Here is a 20,507-nt window from a genome sequence, read left to right on the forward strand (position 1 = left end):
TCTTTAGTTCATGTTATCATCCAGATAATGTCTTCATTCCCCAGACGGTATCAGGGAAAAAGAGAAACAAGGATGCTAGTACCACCAGAGGTGTCAGCCTGGGCCCAATCCTTCAGCTATCATTCAGGTAAAACATTTATCTGGTTAGATCAGTCAGGACATTCGTGCTATGACTGCTGTTCAAGAGGGGACTTTTTATTTCAAAATATCTCACTAGCAATGGACAACGTGACAAAGTCAAAGGTTTCTGATACGTTGGGGTTGGGCTGGTGAACTAACTCAAAGAGCCTATGAGAGTTTGGGATCCAAAGGAGTGCCTATGAGTGTAAAAAGAAAAGGAGTCCTTGTGGCACCTTAGAGACTAACCAATTTATTTGAGCATGAGCTTTCGTGAGCTACAGCTCACTTCATCAGATGCATACCGTGGAAACTGCAGCAGACTTTATATATACACAGAGAATATGAAACAATACCTCCTCCCACCCCACTGTCCTGCTGGGGTGTGCCAGAAGTTTGAAGATTGCTGAAATATCTTGTGGTGCTGAGTTATCTTTAGCCTGGTTTTTGGTTCATATCAGTATAGGGAAATACTATAATAGGGGCAAAATTCTGGGCTGAAAAATGACCATGTAGTCCCAGTATTATTTGGGGGTCTTCATAGGCTGTGCCTGGGATGGGTGGCTGCATGACTAAGGAGGACCAGAGGATCTGCACCCCAGCCATGCTGCAACACACCCTCTACACACTGGTGTAGGGTGAACTACTGTGTAGCTGGGCTCTGCACCATGCAGGAGTGGACACACGCTGCAAAGACCCCATATCAGATTTCTCTTTGAGCAACAGAGCCACACCAGAAGGATGTCCATGGACACATAGGTAAGGATGGGAACATAACAAGGCCTAAGAGAGTCTTGTGCAATAATAGGTTAGGGATTCCCTTCCCGATTCCAAAATCCATCTCCCTTTAATTCTCCCACTACCCCAATCCAGCTCCTCGCAGCCCCTTCCTCCTGCCTAGTTCCCTCAGAATCCCAATCCATTCCCCCACACCCACTAACTGTCCCACAGCCCCAATCTAGCCACCCATCTCCTGCCTCCTCTCCAGACCCTCCAGAACCCCAGATACTGCCTAGCTCCTCTCCAGCTGCCTCATGGTCCCCATATAGACCCCCAGCTTCCCCCAAGTCCCTCTCGCTCCCCTCCTGTCCCACCCCCAGCTCTTCCTCAACTCCCCTCCAGCTTCCTCCAATCCATCCCTCAGCTCCTCCAGCTCTGTTTCAGGCTCCCATAAGCCCTCCCCCAGCTCCCACCATGGTCCCATCCAGCTCTAGTCCAACCCCCCCTTTCATATACCCAGCTATGATCGAGACCTCACAAGCTCCACTCCAACTCCTTTTCCCACCCTCAACAGTTCTGATCCAGCCCCCCACTCCACCGGTTCTGCACCAACCCCCCTTCCCAATTACTCCCCAATCCCTTGCCCCATGCAAAATGATTGATGCTTTTACCTTGTGGTCCATCTCTGGGGGAAGAGGGGCATGTCTTCACCCTCTTCCTATGCCCTCATGCATCCCCCAGCACTGTGATTTCCCCACATGTCATTGCCAGCTGCTCATGTCTGAGGCCAGGGATCACTCCAGAAATACCCCCATCTCAGCCAACTCCTGCCCCAGTTGCTCAGCAGGTCCTAATCTCCCCTGGTGGCTCCTCTGGTTGGGCCCTATAGCCTCATGGGCCCTAGCATGACTACACGACTTTCACCATTTTCCCTACACCACTGGGTAGGGAATCACCTTTTATATATTTTGTTTACTGGGGTAATGTGTGAGAGAAACTTATGCCTGCATTATGCGGTATGGTTAAGGCTACAATTTTATCACAGATGTCACGGAAATCACAGAATCCCTGACTTCCAAAGACCTCCATGATGTGATGGTGGGGCCCCCTTGAGGTCCGATTTGCCGTGGGCAGCGGGGGTACCCCGCAGCTTCCGGTCGCTGGGGGTGCCCCACAGCTCCTGGCCGCCGCAGGCAGCAGGGGTACCTCCACTGCCCCAGGCCACCATGGGCGACGGGGGTACCCTGCAGCTCCCCACCGCCACGGGTGGCAGAGGGTATCCCAGAGCTTCCAGCCGCCATGGGCGGTGGTGTCTCAGAGCCACCATGGGGTTGGGGGAACACCGCAGCTCCTGGCCACCCCACACCCCCGCAGCTCCTGCTCCCCTTGGGCGGTGGGACCTGCAGCTCGGAGCAGGCAGAGGGGGACCCTGGACCTCTGAGCCCCTACAGGTGGTGGATATTTTTAGTAAAAGTCAGGGACAGGTCACAGCACCTGTCCGTGACTTTTATTAAAAATACCCGTGACAAAATCTTAGCCTTCACTATGGTGTGTCCTGTCATATGCATCTGTAAATTCCACCAACATCAAGATAATGCTTCACTTACTGATGCAGTCACATCTTAGAACAGAATTTGTCCCTATATTAAAGTCACCATGAAATGTCAACCTTTGCCCACTGTTACCACATAGTAATATAGTATTCCTCTATCCTAATAAGAGGAGATAATTGCAGTTACATCTGAATGGTTAGCTAGAATATTTTTCTGTGAATATTTACCAAGAACATCATAAGGGTCTCCTGTCTAGTCTCCCGTATAGAGGGGTCTGCCCAGCCCCTGAACCTAAAATGGCAGCTAATCCTGGACTTAAATGGCAACAACACAGGCCAATATAACACACAGGCCATCATTAGCTGGGAGGGAAATGGACACTTGTGTATATCCCTAGGCTCCAATTCCCCTGATATCTAAGGGCATGGTGGGCCATTCACTCTGCGAGTAGACAGAGTGATAAATAGCTAACAGAAGAGACTTAACAGAACAAATTGTAAAACCAAACAAATAGCAACTTTCCAGAAAAAAAACAATTTCATATTAAGGAAATCTGGAACTGGATTGTGCAGACTCTGATATCCTTGTGAAATAAAATCAGTAATTGTGATGAGTGAGGCACAAAAGGCCCTGCAGATCAGTTCAGTATGTCAAAACCCTTCTCTGAAATACAATACCATATATCTTTTGACTTTACAAAGTTGAACTGGAAATATTGCAAGAAAAGGCTTTTACACAAGTTTCTGGTATTTCCTGCTTCCAGAAGTGCTGAAAATATTATGAAAACAGTATTTGGGTATTTCTGCTTCTGGACATAGAATCTGAAAGTATGGAAATGACTGGAATCTTTCCTCTTTTTTTAAAGTCACACTCAATTTTTGAACTTCAGAATTGAGGCAAAGGTTGAAGGCTCTTCATATTTTATCTGAACTGCTTCTTCCATCCCCAATCAGTACCCAGCAAAGGAAAATGTATTCAGAATTCCTTATGAAAAGATTCTGTATAATTTAGCAGAGAATGGTAACCTTTCCATTCTTAAACTAGCCAATTCTACCACAGAAGTATAGGTCTCTATTAATACAGGAAGTCTTAAAATTGTACAGAACAGATATCATTCTATATTAAACAATGTGTTCTTTAAAAGGGTAATTTCTATAAAACATTATCAATTTTATCCTCATTAAGTTCCATAGACTTTTCCATAAGAGAATAAAAGGAAAAGTTTCCTAACGTGAAGTCTTTTACGTGCTGTAGTAATGTCTCAAATGATGTCTTGGAAGCCCTGCCCTCAAATTATTTGCCAATGGACAGGGAAAAACACAGGAGAGTATGCAGTGTGTATTTATTCTGCAATGGCAGGCAGATGGGAATGTTAACCTGAAAGGATTTTTCCTTATTTATTTTCAAGTTCTGTTACTGGAAAGATAATGTGACAAGAAGAGTTACTCCTCATGTAAAAGGAAAGCTTTTAAATGAAGTTGAACATCTCCAAGACCTGTCCAGATGGGCAAACCAAATTGATCAGATAGCCATCAGCAGACACATGTATGTAGGAGGAATAAAATTCATCCCGCCCACAGGCAAAGTATCCATTTAAATCCATCCAGTTACACCACTGTCTCTGCCAAAAAGTCCTCCACATCCTATAACCTTTAACTTGTGTTTCTCAGCAACAGCAAGCTTGTCTGCAAGTTGTCCTGAGGTTAACGTCAAACTTTCCTAGTTACAGATTAGAAAAGAACATATGTTTAAAATACTGGCATGATTTGGCATTAGCAAAGAAAGGAGCAAGGAGCTAGAAATTTCACAGATTTTTCTGAGCTAAGTAAGTAACCCAGGAATAGTCATGCCAAGAGATTTCTGTTTCTACTTTGTGCTACAGAAAAAATGTATGACTATAATCTAACATCAGTTTACTTACCCTGTGAAGTCCAGTTTCATCTTCTGATGGTAGTACAAAGGCATTCTCAGTAAAGGGACCACGGTTCTACTTACCTAAATAATTAAATCATGCTCATTACTGATGTTATGGAACAAACTTTCACAGGAGATCTACCCAAATCTCAGGTTTCAGAGTAACAGCCGTGTTAGTCTGTATTCGCAAAAAGAAAAGGAGTACTTGTGGCACCTTAGAGACTAACCAATTTATTTGAGCATGAGCTTTTGTGAGCTACAGCTCACTTCATCGGATGCATACCGTGGAAACTGCAGAAGACATTATATACACAGAGACCATGAAACAATACCTCCTCCCACCCCACTCTCCTGCTGGTAATAGCTTATCTAAAGTGATCATCAAGTTGGGCCATTTCCAGCACAAATCCAGGTTTTCTCACCCTCTGCCCCCCCACACACAAACTCACTCTCCTGCTGGTAATAGCCCATCCAAAGTGACCACTCTCTTTAAAATGTGTATGATAATCAAGGTGGGCCATTTCCAGCACAAATCCAGGTTTTCTCACCCCCCCAACCCCCCTCCAAAAACCACACACACAAACTCACTCTCCTGCTGGTAATAGCTTATCCAAAGTGACCACTCTCCTCACAATGTGTATGAAAATCAAGGTGGGCCATTTCCAGCACAAATACAGGTTTTCTCACCCCCCCACCCCTTTTTTTTTCAAAAAAACACACACACAAAACTCACTCTCCTGCTGGTAATAGCTTATCCAAAGCGACCATTCTCCCTACAATGTGCATGATAATCAAGGTGGGCCATTTCCAGCACAAATACAGGTTTTCTCACCCCACCCCCACCCCCATACACACACAAACTCACTCTCCTGCTGGCAATAGCTCATCCAAACTGACCACTCTCCTTACAATGTGCATGATAATCAAGGTGGGCCATTTCCAGCATAAACCCAAGTTTAACCAGAACATCGGGGGGGGGGGGTAGAAAAAAATAAGGGGAAATAGGCTACCTTGCATAATGACTTAGCCACTCCCAGTCTCTGTTTAAGCCTAAATTAATAGTATCCAATTTGCAAATGAATTCCAATTCAGCAGTTTCTCGCTGGAGTCTGCATTTGAGAAACTCCCAGGCATGCTACTACAAAGCATATTGATTTAAATAAACATTTCTACAAGCAACTATGTAGTAATGACAAGAAATCAGTCACTACCACCTATCTAATGTGATATAAAAACACACACCCAAAAGGAGAGGGGAGAGGAGGCCTACTTTCTGGAGACAATTCGGTTTTATCATTAATTACTGTAGCTGCTTGGCTACTGTGGTTGTGACTGCTGTAGAAATTCCCACACATTAATAAACGAAGAATCTATTGATATGGTGTTTTCTACATCATCAAGAGAGAACAAAAGAAGTCTTCATGTTCCCCCTTTAATACATGTTTAATATGCTTAGATAGCACAACAGTGGGTATGATATAAGAAGAAGGAACTGAGACCAAGATGCCCGGCTTAATGCAACAGAAATAGGAAGGCATTGGCCGGACAAAATATACACCTTTAAGGGGTATGGCTACAGCATAGCCCTTTGTTGTTACTAATACAAGACTATGTGCTGGAACAGTGGCAGTAGCTCCTCCATCCAGGTCCATCCCTTGGTCTGCCCCATCACACCTGCCAGAGGGACCCCATTGTAGTGTACAGGGTATGCAGGGGCCCCTTTATGTGGTCACTCCATTACCAGCTCACCTGTACTGTCCCAGTGCAGGGCTTAAATGGTCTGGATGATCTTGCGCACATTCTCCACACCAGAGTGAAATTCAGCTTGTATGTATGTTCATACCCATACACACCAACAGAGAGAGATTTCTTCTTCTCTGCACAATTAGAGTTTCCAACTCATATTTTAGCCTCTCAAAAGTCTCAACCTCCTTTAGCCCCAACGAAAAAAAAAATTGATTGCCAACTAACACCTAACCTGTCCTCAGGCAGTATAAAGTCTGAATAAATAAATTGATCTTTTCTTTAAAAGGCACATTTGCCACCTGAAAGCAACGCTGTCTTTAAGGAGACTGCTGCCACCTAAGACTTCTCATCTTCACCAAGTCATTTAGATGTTCTGTCATCCTGAAAGGGTTACCCTACATTATAATTCCACCTCAGCATCTCCAGAGCTATAAAATGCTGTAAGAGAAAGATCTCTGCAAATCTTCTTTTTTTTTTGGTCTCCTTGTCACACAGCAGGTTTCAGAGTAGCAGCCGTGTTAGTCTGTATTCACAAAAAGAAAAGGAGGACTTGTGGCACCTTAGAGACTAACCAATTTATTTGAGCATGAGCTTTCGTGAGCTACAGCTCACTTCATCGGATGCATCTGTGGCACCTTAGAGACTAACCAATTTATTGGAGCATAAGCTTTCGTGAGCTACAGCTCACTTCATCGGATGCATCCGATGAAGTGAGCTGTAGCTCACGAAAGCTTATGCTCCAATAAATTGGTTAGTCTCTAAGGTGCCACAAGTCCTCCTTTTCTTTTTGCCACACAGCACAGTCTCTTTCAATACTCAGGATTCTAGATCTGAAAAGCACCTGTCCAGCTAAGTTCAGGGCAGAGCCTTGAAGCTCAAGGGACATGGGATTTGTTCATTTAAACAAATTAGGCATGCAATTAGTTATCTTGCAAAATTATAGAAAAGGGGTCATGATCACCAAGTGATCCTTGTTTCCCTGCAGTTACAACCCAGTGATACACGAAAGACTACAGTTATTTAGAACAGAAAATAGCTATTGACTCTTAGAATACTGTAGTGTCAGTAGTATCCAAATGAAGGAGGTACAAAGATTGGTGCTCGATCTGTATTTTGAACATTATGGGCCTGATTCTGGGCTAGATTGTCCCCTTCTGCATTGAAACCCACGAGACAGGGCCAAATTAGGAAGGTTTCCTCTGAGTATCTCCCACTTCATTTAGACATTTGATAGATTTGCCTCTCTGTGGCAAGATCTGTGATCAACAGAATGTACTATGATTTGCAAAGTTTGCTTTTTATTATTTATATATGGGGGGGGCAATTTATTTTCTCATTTATAACATTTGAGAAACACTTCGTGCCATTTGTTCGACTTGCTTGGTGCAAAGTTTACTTTCTAGTCTATTATTTATTGTTTTTATTTTTAGTAATCCAAGGCATTATTTATTATTTAGTATTATTTTTAATAGTCAAAACATTTTAAAGTCCAAAGCATGAATATTTATTTTCTTCCTTGAAGAAACTGACTAGCAAAAATAACTTTTTATTCTGATATTTTTCTTCCCAATAACAGAGAATTTTATATGAGAAGAGCTTTGCTTGATGGATTTTTGTGTTTGTTTATTATTGGGGTTTTTTTAAAAAAAATTCAGGGAAAAATCTGTGGGATTTTTTTTCTTTTAGACTAGACATTGGTTGTTAAAAAGTCTTGTCTTTTCAAACCTCATTGCCTGACACATCATATTGTGATGCCTCTCTCATCTGCCTGTACCAATCAGCATGATGCCTCAGTCCAAGAAACTTGAAACGACACAATGTTAAAGAAAAGAAAGAAAGAAAGACAATTGTCAAGGTAAGAAAAAGTGCTGGAAAACAAAATCATATAAAAATGTGGATTAAATGTAGATCACCTGATTTTTTCCTTTATTATTTGTTATTAATTAACTATTATTGTTCCACATGAACTAAAGCGTGCGAGCATCTCATGCTATAAGTATAAAGCTCAAGGTATGAGGAGCTTATAATGGTGCAACAAGAGGGGGGTGAGGAAGGGTCAAAAAACATAGGTCATACATATAGTATTATGTGGCTATTTCCTGGTCCTCTAATAAGCACCATATCGAGCGTACATGTATGGAGCCCCATTGACTGAATGGAACAGCTCATTGTAGTATTGGGTTTGTGGTGAAGGGGATGGGCCAATAGACCGGGCACTAGTCTGAGACTTGGGTTCTGCTCCTCCACAGAATCCCTGTGTGACTTCTGGTAAGTCACTTAGCCTGTCTGTGCCTCACTTCCCCATCTGTTAAACGGGGATACTAATACTTCTCTACCTCACAGGGACATGGTTAGGATAAATACATTAAAGATTGTGAGGTGTTATGGTAATGGGAGCCATAGAAGTACCTAAGATAAATAGTATACTTTTCTACAAAAATATGTATATAAAATAGACATGTCTCATGGAGGATTAAATTGTGGCTTTGCAACAAGTCCTGAGCAATGTGTGCAACAGATTTCCCATGATCCAAGCCCTGATCACTTTTCCCTGCATGCTGTGAAAGCTATGCTGGCATATATGTTATGGGTTAGGGTGTGGGGTGGAGCCAAGACTCTGTGCACTCTCTGCCCCATCAGTACCTTTTAAGAGGCTCATTATGTAATGCAGAGGCTGTTGTGGTAGGCCATTGGAACACACTGAATGAAACAGATCTCTGTTAAGCACCTTGACTCTTAGTGACTGGTGACCAGAGGGGGAAGTTGTGCTGGGGAGATGTTACTCTCTCCACTCATGCTACTACCTGAGAGATGGTTAGTGAGTGCAGGGTAATAAGGATGGGCCTTAGGCTCCTTTACTCCCCTGCATGGGCTTGCGGCAAGGTGCAATCTGGCCTATAATAAAGTGCTATTTCATGTGGGGGAGGGGCATGTTAAAACTCCAGCTTCTGGACTCAAGTGATTATGGGAAATGCTCAACTTTCATTTAAAAATAAAAGTTCCTACTCCTCATGTTTATGGAGAAAAGCTTGACAACATAACCGGAGTGTAATCTAGAGGCTCAGAAACAAAGACAAATAAAAACTAAAAAACAAATTTGGTTTAAAAATCCTGCCATTTAAAAACATGGTTTTTAGAGTCGAGTCATTTTTTTTAAATGGTTGGTGTTGGCAGTAATGTGAAATATCATGACTTCCCCACTTCTTGTGCGTGTCCTGGTATAGGTGTGTTTTATGGGGGGACTTGAATGAGTGGAAGCATTGACCTAACAAAATAGGGAGGGAGGAAAGGAGGACTTGTGGCACCTTAGAGACTAACCAATTTATTTGAGCATAAGCTTTCGTGAGCTACAGCTCACTTCATCGGATGCATAAAGTGGAAAGTGCAGTGAGGATGTTTTATACACACAGACCATGAAAAAATGGGTGTTTATCACTTCAAAAGGTTTTCTCTGCCCCCACCCCACTCTCCTGCTGGTAATAGCTTTTCTAAAGTGACCACTCTCCTTACAATGTGTATGATAATCAAGGTGGGCCATTTCCAGCACAAATCCAGGGAGGGAGAGCGTTCCATCCACGGAGGGAAGTGTACAGAAAGGCACAGAGACCATTCCTTGGCAATTAACAGCTACAACTGGTGATTAGAGCTCGTTGGAAGTTTTCAGATGGAATGGTTTTCTGTTGTGAAATGCCGTTTTGCTAGAGTCAACATGTTTGGTGGTAACATTTAGGGGAAAAAAATAGCAGAGGAGCATTCTGAGGTCTAAACATTTTGACCGTTTGAATTTTCCATTCCATTCCTTTTTTATTTCATTTTCTGGAATAGAATATAAAATGTAAAAAGTGAAATCAGAATGAAATGTTTCATTTTATTAAACAAAATCTACCTTACATGTGCGTGGTGGGGGTAGTTGTTGTTTTTAATTTCATATCATGGGAAATGTTGACCTTTTTTTGTTCAGTTTCAGAACAAACATTTTTGAAATCACAGAATTTCCCACAGAATGGAAAATTTCCACACAGCTCTACAGGTAATAAATAATTGTTTCTCGAAGTAAAATGCTGTCTCACAGAACAATATGACCTGTGCCCCCAATTCCAAATGCATATTTCCCCCTCAGAAGCAGCTGCGTAATGCCAATTTTCATTCTTGGTTAAGGCTGAGGAGTGACAAGTGATCCACAATGCCAAAGGATGCCCAATTTGGTTGTGACATAGAAATAATGTTCACAGAAACTACTTTGGGTGACACACCCCTAAGTATCCTACAATCATTTAGTAAGCCATGAAAGACATTTTAAAAGTTTTATGTGGCCAGAGATAAGATTTCCCCTTCAAGCTATCCCACACCACATGTTATCCACTGTGACTGAGGTCAGGCAACCTCCCATAGCCTCACCAAGTACTTTTATTTTTTCATGGCCCATTTGATAGCTGAGACCTATCTCTCTTCTTGTTTTGGGGGTCCAGGATACGTGGCTCCCATGTGTAACAGGTGCAGAGAGAGGGGCCGGTTCCAAATAGGGAGGTGGAATGTATGGAAGAGAGGAACTCTGTTGCATTGCCTCATTCTCTGGGCAACTCAACAATGTTCTTTTGCAGGGTTTGTTTGTTGACCTTTCTTCTGGCAGGTCAATCCACAGAACAGCAAGCATCTGTGGCTTGAAAGGTTCCGGGTATTTTTGGCTGGCTAGAACCCATTCTAAGGAGAGCCAGATGCTCTTCAGCAGCAGATTGTTTGGAGGCTGGTAATGATGGAATGTGTATCTTTGATTAGAATCTGTCTTTTGGACTTCTTTTTCTTTTACACTTTTTCACTCTTTATCATAGACAGGATAAATTCCAGCTTGACAATTTTATTTTATTTTTTTATAATTTCTATGGATAATATCAGTTTATTTTAAGGGTTTTTTTTCCATTTTTAGCTATTTAAATTTTTGCACATGCACAAAATTATGGGGTTAAGCTTTTTTCCATTTTTTATTGATTTAAATGTTCACTGTTGTGGGAAAGTATAAGAGTGAGTCATACAATAATTGTTTAATGACAGTAGACATTTAAATTAAAAAAATTAAAAGCTTTATAATTGTTAACATTCAAATTGCCAATATCCTGTCAATATATTGAAACTACAATTCTAAAATCAAACTCTAATAAGTTCTCAAGCAATTTTCTTACTTTGCATATCTGTAAATTTCAATGATCATCAATAGAAATATTTTTTCATCTGTTTGTGTATATGGTGAAATTGATGTTTACCATCATTTACTTAAGGCATTTCTACTCTAGAAAATTAAGTTAACCTAACTTATGTTGACTTAGCCGCCGCGGTAATTGCATTGCTTGTGCATGTCTGCTCTTTGCGTCGGCAGTGCACGTCCTCACCAGGAGCACTTGTATTGTACTGTACATCCCCGTTGTCTGTTTGTATTGTCGAGGTGATTCACAGCCAAACTACAAAGTACTGATCTGATCTAATGTATCTAAACAGAACCCTTCACAAATAGATGTTGGCATGTTTAGCCCTTGAAAAGACCAGCTATAAAAGAATTCCCAGCAGTTTCTTTACTGCTGCAATGTGGTTGTAGAAGTACGCTAACAGGCAAAACCATCTAGGAATGGCTCATTACACTAGAAGGTCAGATGTAAATTGGTATTGGATTATATCTCTGAAAAATACTCTTGAAATAATATATACTTCTTTGACATCAGTAGTTTTACATCTCCTTCAACTCATTTTGGGAGTTCTGAATATCACTATTGAGCAGATCATCATTAGATAATGCTCTTTGCAAGAGTCTGAAATACATCTCAGCATTCTTCTTCAGTGCACTGCATTAACTTCCTTTTACATTAAAGAGGTTGCATATGCTTATGGAAATTTCAGATACTTCCAAAATTGGATTTTATCTATCATAGCTGACAAATCAGCCATTATTCTTAGTACGAATGGATCATTCCAGATATTTGTTTTTCATATCTATAATATTTATTTTTAATATTTAGTAGGACCTGATTCAACTTAGACTTCTGTGGACATTAGATCAAGCCCTTTGTAATCTGATTTTTTTGCCATGTGCATTAATATCAATCACATTAAGCATTCTTTTTGTTTTCATTTAATAAATGAGGTTCAAAAGAGCCATTTTTTAAGAAAATGTATTGAAAAGCTTTTAAACACACTAGTAACTGAATAAATATATTGCTGATAAAAATTCTGAATATATTAAGCCTGGTTTGAGACTTTTATTTTGTTAAATCTGTGTAACAATTAGTAAATATTTCTCACGTGTTGGAACAAAACTTTCAGCTTCATCCCACATAATGTTCCCAAGGCATATGGATAATTGATATAACTATTATTATTTGTATTTATTTGAAGTTTATTTATTCAAGTCCCAGAGGCACACTGCAAACATTTAAAATACAAAAATTAGCACATATTAAATCAGCCCTAGAACAACAGACCTCTGAGAAAGAGTCTACCAGTTCAAAAACAAACTTGCTTTTCCTGAACACCTCCAGCACTCAATCCTCAGTCCCTAAGACAAGCCTAGGTGGAATGGTATGTCCTACAGCAAGTGCTGAAGGGCAGTCTAACCGGAGTGCAGGGGAAGTGAATTCCATATCCAAGGACCCCTTTGAGCTTTTTGTATAGAATACAATGCTCACAAAAATTCTAAAGCTGCATTGTGAAGTAGGCGTAGTATCTGAGTGCCATGCCTTATTGACTTATACAGACCTCTATGGGTGTAACCAAAGACAGAATCTGGCCCTCTCTCTGGTAAAATTAATCACTTAATATGCAGCAAGAATGATGACAAGAGCATAGGATATCGGTTACCCATGAGCTTACTATTTGGTTCATGTTGTTAAATGAAGAGTCAGTCCCCTAAACTCCCTGAGGCAGGGACCATCTTTCATTCTGTGTTTGCACAGCACAAGAAGGTCCTCCTCCAGGACTGGGGCTCCTAGATACTACTGCAATAATGGTAATAATTAATAAACCATTTGTTTCTATGAGTTGATTAAGGAAGGGGATCCTGGCTTTGCGTGTATAACAGAAATGTGGTGGACCCAAAACTGGCCCCGCTGAGTCTGGTCAGGTACTTTGTTTAGCATGAATCAAGGGAGAGGACCCCCTCTTTTGGTACTCCCTGGTTGCTGTATCACAAATACCTGACCTCAAATGCAGGTCTCCCATCCCACTAGATCATCTCCACCCTTAATTTGAGGTCAAGGATGGGATAAAAAGGCACTAGGTTTTGGTTTACAAGCACTGCAGACTACTTGCTGCTTATGTCCACTAGATTACTAGGTTCTACTCCAGTCATTCTCGAACTTTTGTGCTGGTGATCCCTTTCACATAGCAAGCCTCTGAGTGCAACTCCCCCTATAAATTAAAAACACGTTTTATCATATTTAACACCATTATAAAAGCTGGAGGCAAAGCGGGGCTTGGGGTGGAGGCTAACAGCTTGGGGGTCCCGACCCCCAGTTTGAGAACCCCTGTTCTACTCCAACTGTTATTCTTCAGTGGCAAGCGCTGTCAACATTTCATTGAACACCTCTGCTCAATGTGTAGCAGTGGTGAAAAAGTTGTATAAGGCATGGAATGGAAAACAATCATGAAGATGTTTTAATAACATTTCATAAACCAAGAACATGCCCTCACTTGGAATTCAGTATTCAGTTAGCATCAACCCATTGCAACAAAGGAATAGCAGAAATAGAGGCTCAAAGGAGGAACACAAATAAATAAATGTGTAGAAAAGGTTGCATAGGAAGAGAGACTGAAAAGATTGGGATGATTTAGTTTAAAGAGACAAGAAAGAGGGGACATGATGGAGGCATACAACCTAGTGATTAATACAGAAAATGTCAGTTGTTCACTTCTACTTTCCCTCTCTCATAATACAAGGACAAGAGAATATTCAATAGAAATGAAAAGATAGTAAGTGCAAAAGCAGATAAAAGAAAATGCTTTTATCTAGAGCACAAATTAACTTGTGGTACTTATTGCCATTATGTATAATCAAAAAAGGATTAGACATTTATATGAATAAGTAGAAAACCCTTAGTTACATTAGATATGGAACAAAATGAGAGGGTGGTTATGTAAATCCTCATGCTCCAGGGCCTTAGTCAACTTTTGAAGATAGGCGTTAGAAAGAAACTTCCTCGATCAGCTGCTCATTCTGTAACTGTTCATGATGTGGTTTCTTGGACCTTCATTTGGAGCACCTAGTACTAGTCCCTTTCAAATTCAGGATGCTGAACTTGATAAACTACTTGTGTGATTATTTATGTCAATTCCCTATGTTCCTGGCTGAGCCAACATATTTCTTGGCAACAATGATGGCAACAGTAATGGAGACACCAAGATTGGTTGTCCTTGATGACTTGTGTGTTCATATGGATGATGACTCTTGTCATTTGGCTGAAGATCTCATGACCAGTGTGGCACAAGTAAGTCTATCCCAGATGATTTTGGCTCAGCATAAAGCTATAGATGTAATGTATTTGCTGCAATTAGAGATAAGAGGATAAGTATGAAACATCAGCAATAATCCACTTCATCTACCTCCATATGTCAAATAAATAAATCTGCTGATAGTCTCAGAAAATTTACCATTTCTGAAATGGGCCCTGCCTTTCTGAGGCAGAAGGAGCGAAGTGTCACCTTCCTTCAACCATGCCCAGCCGTGTGGAACAATTTCAGTCTCTGAGCTCCTGGGGATGCAGGACACCCCAATGGGGACAGAGGAGGACCGCTCTCTCAAGAGTACATAATTTTGAAAGGTATCCCTCATTTTAGCCCCCAGTTTACCTACTTTCCACACAAATTCAGTGTCCTCCATTTTTTATTGTTGAAAATTATTGGCATAAGGAATAATCATGAAGCTGAGGTGATATCAAAGGATGCATCTCATGTAATGTTGTCTTTCCTGCATGAATGATCTACATCCCTCACTTTGGTTCTTTGTCACACATTATACCCCGACTGGTCCTTGATAGGTTGAAAGGTACAAGGAGGGGAGAAAAGGGGACAGCCATGGATTCCTTCCCCCCCACCCTCCCCGCGCCATGCCCTGGTCAGCAGAACTAGATAGGCATACAGGGTAAGTGTGCTGTGGTCTCTCGAAGGGTGCAGAATCAGATTCATTCTCCCTACGTGCCTGACAGCTCAGGGAGGAAAAATTCTGAGCTCTCACTGGGACATTTTAACTCTGCCCTGATCCCAAGAAGGGCATACCTGAAGGACACAAAGGTAATGAGATGACTGCTCTGAAATAAAAAGGGGTGTGCTTTCCATTTTTAATGCCACTGCCTACTATATTCACACAAGGACAACCCTATTTCATTGTCAGCAAGCATAAATGAAACATTTTTGGTCTGCACTAATGCTAGAATGATAGTAGCCGTAGAGTATCAAATTTATTTTCATTGAGCTTTGTCTGTGGTGGTCCAATGTGTGTAATTGAAAGTTTGACCATCCTTTCATTATAGGAAGACCAGCATCATCCATCAGTGCCAGAAGCAGGAAGTCACTACCATACATCAAGTGTCATTTAGCACATGCACATCATTCACAGAGATCAATTATTATAATATTTATATTAAATGGCACAGGTTGGAACCAAGAAAGTAAGACATCCATCTTTATCAGTTACATACCTTTAATTCCTAACATTGTTAACAGCAAATTTGTGGTACAGCCAGCCACACACAGAATTTTGTCCAAGTAATAATTTTTAATTTAATTTAGACACATCCCAATTTATCTTCATCGTTCCTCTCTAAGAATTCAATAAATTCTTGTTTTATGAAACCAGTCAATAAGTCCTTGCTGAATAAACTGTAATAACTGCAAGCTGTTGTTGAGTGAGAAGTGACTGGGCTACTTCACCACTGAAGCTGGCGGGGGAAACAAATAAAGCATGTTGAGAGGGAATTCACTCCCCCCCCCCCACAGTTTGGAATCTGGGACTCGCTAGAGCAGTACAATGTGTAGTACTGGAACCCTGAGGAAAAATAGGGAAAGGGCTAAAGTTTGAGGTGATTTTCTGATCAATGCATTTTCTTTCATCTACTTAATATTCCCCCTCCAACGCCACTCCACCCTCTTCCCTCTACCTCCTGTCAGGGAGCCTGCTGCTAGCTTTGATGTTAATAATTTACTCAAATTGACAACAGATATGATCACTTTTTAAGTGTTATCAGGAATAACTGCTGTGAAGAATTTCAATATGAGAGATAGGGATTGGGGGTGTTGAGGGAGTGGGGGGGGGGACTCATTATACATGCACAACATCCACATCCATACCACAGGATTAAGTGAAAGATTCTCTGTTCTGTTTTTCTATATTAAAAGATAGTGATACAGGGATGAAAGCATATATCACCCTACTGAGAAAACTGATAGCACATTAATTTAAAAATGAAATCTCATAACTATCAAATGGACAAGGAGAAATGGACTAAAAAATAAAAAAAATCCATGGGTCCCACTGAAATCAGAATTTAACCTACTTTTTTAAAACAAAATAAAGGCAAATTAAAATAAGAATGAATGTTTTCTTTAAAAAACACAACAATTCACAGCTAACTCATGCTGACTGTTAGGCAGCCATTCAGTGTTATGAAGAACAACTAGTGAGCTCTTCCCTTTATGGAGCCTGGGTAAAAACTGCTCACAATTGCTGGGATTGTTCCCAAATTGCCCTCTCCTAAGGAGCACTTTAGCCAAAAGGGGTGGAGACTAGGCAGAACCATGGCTCCACCCTCCCAAAGCTGGCCATCCACACAGGATAGAGAAGGGCCAGGAGGAGGGAGTCAGCAGCACCTCAAAGGGATATTGCACAGTGTTTCCCTTCTTTAACCACCCTGCCCGCCACAACATGCCTGCTGGTGCTCCCCCTGGATTGGTGCCTCTCTGTGCCATGTCTTATTACAGGCTCTAGCTCCATTCCACAGGTTATCTCTAACAGAGTACATTCCTTCAGCAAGACCAAAATGCCATAGACGACATTAAAATATTAATCTCTGCCAACAGTTACTACAGATCTCTCGTCATCTAAGTCCAGAGAAAAGCTCAGGTGCTTGGACACCACAATTGGGTACCAGATGGCAAATGCTGATTTTGTAGATCACACCTGTGTGTGTCAGTCTTGCAAAATTGTCATGAAAACTCACCAGCCAAAGTGCAAAATCTGCTCACACAACCCTTGTTATGATGGCTGATGATAATGAATAAACCCATGACATTTTATGTGCCTGTCAAGAAAAGTGAGTACTTCCCCAACTGAGTAGGATTGTATCAGGTTGGGCTAAATAATACTCATACATACAGTATGTTTGACTGGACCACACCTATCCATGTTAGGGGCAGAAGAAGTCTCCCCCATTTAAGCCCAAGCAGGGTCCAGATGTAATCCGACTGACGCCCTGCTTTTACCTTCAAGGAAACTAGCTACCCAAATGAGAGAAAGGATTGTGGGCACTTTGTCCAGATCCCCTCCATGCCAGCAAGCAGATTGTACACAGGAAGAATTGTTGCTGACTTACTGTATACCCTTCAGCCTATTTCTGGCTATAAAAGCCACAATCCACCCTAGTTCTGTGTATGTGTGTGTATAGAATATACTGTATAGATATCATAGGTCTGAATATAATATGTATAGATATGTAAGGATGGATTCTTTACCCCACTTTACTCCCTTTGCATCACTCAAGTCATCCAAAGAGCAGCCTCTGGCCGCAATTCCTGTACTTCTAACTGGAGATTCACTGAGCACAGGGATCATTGGGGTTGAGAGAGAGGTAGGAGAGAGTGGTGAAGAGGAGTAGTTGGATTACATTATTCACCAGCTGTGCTCAGCTGGTGGATAGACTCTTGGGGACCATTACCAACTGATGCAAGTTAGAGCAGCCCCTAGACTGCTCTAAATTCTGCTGGGATGAAGACTAGGTAGAGAATTGTTTCCCTGATGATTCACTGATTGTATATTTGGCTAGGAAGATAACCTGGTCCATGCTATAGAACATATTATGGGCCTGATTCTCTAACTTCACATTATGTAGTCATTTACACCTGTAGAAAGCGAGCACAAAGTGGGTATGTAAGGCCCATAATTTATACAATGGTATAAGAGAATGGAGAATTCTGAGCTGATAGAGATTTGTACCTTTGTTGCACTTTTTTTTGCACTAGAGCAAACAAACACACAAGGCAGTGGAGAATCTGGCAAAGCAGGAGAAGCCTATAGCAATGCATACATGTATGTGTTTCACAGTCCAGGGGAACTGCACCTATATTCCCCCTCTGTGATCCACTAAGGGCACCCATTCTAGCTCCTCAACCATCACTTCTTTTATGCAGACCTTCACGTTGCTCTCGCCCTCCTGACTGAAGGATCTTTAAGGTTACACTGTTTAAGGCTGCCTACACTACGATATTCCCAGCAAGAAAGATTGCCTGAAAGACCAGCATCTGCACTTTTCTTTTTCTCCAGATGCTATGCCCAGTGTATTGCTCACATTTATAAATTACCACACAGCCTCTTTATCAGCAAACATATTTTTTTCTTTAAGTGAAAGCATCACAGGAAAAAAGTTATTAGAAACAATAGAAGAACCTACAGGCTAATAAGCTTATCAGAGGTCACCCCAAACCCAGCCTCAGGTACTGGTAGGTGTCAGTCCTTGAAAACCCACAACTGGGCTTTCTCTGTGGTTACAAGTGTCTCAAATTCAAAACCAGAACCCAGCCTGGGCAGATCCACCTTTTTCTTTATACAACTCTGGCCTTTGATCTCAAACCCCCAGGAGCAGGTAATCAGCAGCCCATCATCTTTTCATCCTGCCATAGCTTCAAAGACCTGAGTTTGTTCCATAGTCAAGGTACGCAATTTGCATTAACCTCTCCCTAGATATACCTCAGGAAATCCACTTCACACTTATTGTCCCCAAAAATCCACTCTTATCTGGCACAATTTCAATGTAGTCCTTCGAATTCCCAGGCTTCATATCACATCTCCTTCCCCATGGGCCCACAATAATACATAAACTGTACATTCAATACAGTAGGATTTTCAAAGGATAAAGCAGGAAATTGCCATGTATGTCACAGCGTTCGTCTGTATATAAGATATTGATATTTTGCTGAAATGGAATATTCCCAGTGGAAAAGCGAATAGTTGTTCCCCTATTTGTGGAAAGTTTTTGTAATTTTATTTGCAGTTTTGTTCTTCAACTCCCCAGGGTAGAGGTCAATACTTAGGCCTGCCTAATAAATGATCCATACCTGAGGGAAGATTATACCTCCACCAGCATGGCTTATTAATGATCTTGAACATTGTGTGTTGCCCTCCTTAGCTTATCTAGACAAATGAATGGGAAAAAAAATGTTCTGGGTGTCTCATGCTAAAAGGCTTGCAGTGATCTGTGCACATGTCTCAGAATAGAATTCAGCTTTTAATTCAGATTCTGGGCTCTTTCTGACCCAGGCATCTCTACATTTTCTCCCCCCTTATTTCCCCAACCTGCTGCTTATCACCACTGATATTGATCGAGAATAATAATATTTGCAAACACTGATCAGCTCCTGAAAGCCTTACTCCAGTTTGCTTAAGTAAGGTCTGAGTGAATATGGAGGACAAGATCATTGCTTAACCTTTATGGTCCCATACTTCCCAAATGGACTACTGGGATTGCATACGGCAGCATGGGCAGGAGAGCATCTTATGGTGGGCTCCTAATTCACCTCCCACAGAAGTGGGCAGGCAGTGTGGGGGCAGGTATGGAGAACAAGCAGCACCTTGACTCTGCACCCCAACAAACCAGCTAGTACTGCTGAACCAGCACAGAGGGGGATATAGTCTGATAATAGAACGTCTGGAGCAAGCAGGGAGCCAGGAAGACCTGCGACAGAGTCAAAATTCCCTCCCTTGTCTACTCCTGGGGCAGCTCAGTCAAATGCTGCCCTTTACTCAAAGTAGAGCGTGAAGAGCCAGGAGAATCCTCGGTCAGGACTTCAGGATTTTGCAACTTAGCTTTAGCAGAAATAGTTATTAGCAGACATCCTGGGTAAAGCTAGATTACCAAGGGATTTCAGAGCCAAATCTGACATGAAGTGTTAGTTGTGCTGGATTTGTCATACCTTTATAGAAACCCTGAAAACAGCTGAAGACTAACTTCTCTGGCACTTTAGACCCAGGATTATAGTCCCAGAATGTGGCACACCTCTGTATAGCCAGCAGTAATTCTGGGAAGTTGTCTTTGACATTTGAAGCCTGCATTCCAATAAGAAAGTTCAGTTTGCAGGTAGTTATGCTAAATGAAAAGGAACTTAATACTCTTGGAAGCCTTAGAACTCTCTTGGATTTTACTACCCATGAAGTAATTGCCGTAGAGTCAAATGCTCTCTAACAACACTCTGAACAGCTGGGGCAGCACT

Source organism: Eretmochelys imbricata, chromosome 2 (assembly GCF_965152235.1).
Source record: "Eretmochelys imbricata isolate rEreImb1 chromosome 2, rEreImb1.hap1, whole genome shotgun sequence".
NCBI lineage: Eukaryota > Metazoa > Chordata > Testudines > Cheloniidae > Eretmochelys > Eretmochelys imbricata.